Raw genomic sequence first — 1,143 nt, forward strand, 5'->3', positions numbered from 1 at the left:
TGAATAAACGTTTGTGGTAGTTAGTGTGTATGGCTGCACTAAGTGGCGCTATACGATCTTTGGTTGTGACTGCCTTGTGTGAAGTTGGAGGAACTATCGTACGGGAAAAAAATCGCTGACCGGTTAGCTGAGTCGACTGACAATAAAATTAGGCTTGTTGTGTTGAACTATCGTCATAAATAAACATGGATCGATTGAATTGCATGCCTCGCTGGCTCCTACTTTGGCAACGCTCTACCATGTTGGAGGCTGTAAGGCAATTTTGAAAAATAAGCTGCTAGGTTCTCATAAATTGCACTTATACTTTAAAAATGTCAGTCCTAGGCCAACAAGTGAACCTCTTTCCTTTAAAAATGTCATCTTCGCATCGTATTTTATGTTTTTATAATAAATCATGTAGGCCTACTACAGTATACAATATCTGTGGTCTACTGTACGTTTCAACTTCAAGCTGTAGATGGCGCCGTAGGCTATAAAATCAATAGAATACTTTTGTTAGTATACTAACGTAGGCTACTTTTACAAAGATGCCTATAATGTTCTTGTGTAAGAAATAGTCTAGTTTATCAAACTCAATAAGACATTAAGTGTGTTTATTTTATGTGTTACAAACACATCATCTTTACCCTCTATGATTGGTTGAAAGGGCTCACCCGAATCTAAGTCTATTTTAAATCATTACAGAATCATTAGTTGACCAAAATAGACTTTTTAGTAAAATACTATTTTGTAAAAATTACGTCCAACAATATTAATAATATAAAATTACGTCACAGGTACTAACAATTTTGCTTTTGTTTACATATTCTGAGATTGTAATCATTGTGGGAGAGACCTCTCATATTACTATTGTAAATGTGCATATACTGTTTTACTTTAATTATTGCGTAAGGTGAATATTCATCATTTAAAAAAACAAAAACAAAGTAAAATCAATAAGCAGATAAAGATAGTAGATCCTACGTAAAATGTATACGTATGATACTCGAACGAAGGTAGACCTTAATTTATAAAATTCCCTCTTTATAAAATGGAGTCTTCCATTTATGAAAAAAAGTTCTATCAATCACAAAATATGAGAACAAGTCATATCTTATAGCGATAAGGTGGTATATAAAACGATAACTATTCTTCAACAAAACA

Source organism: Antedon bifida, chromosome 10, assembly GCF_963402885.1.
Source record: "Antedon bifida chromosome 10, ecAntBifi1.1, whole genome shotgun sequence".
NCBI lineage: Eukaryota > Metazoa > Echinodermata > Crinoidea > Comatulida > Antedonidae > Antedon > Antedon bifida.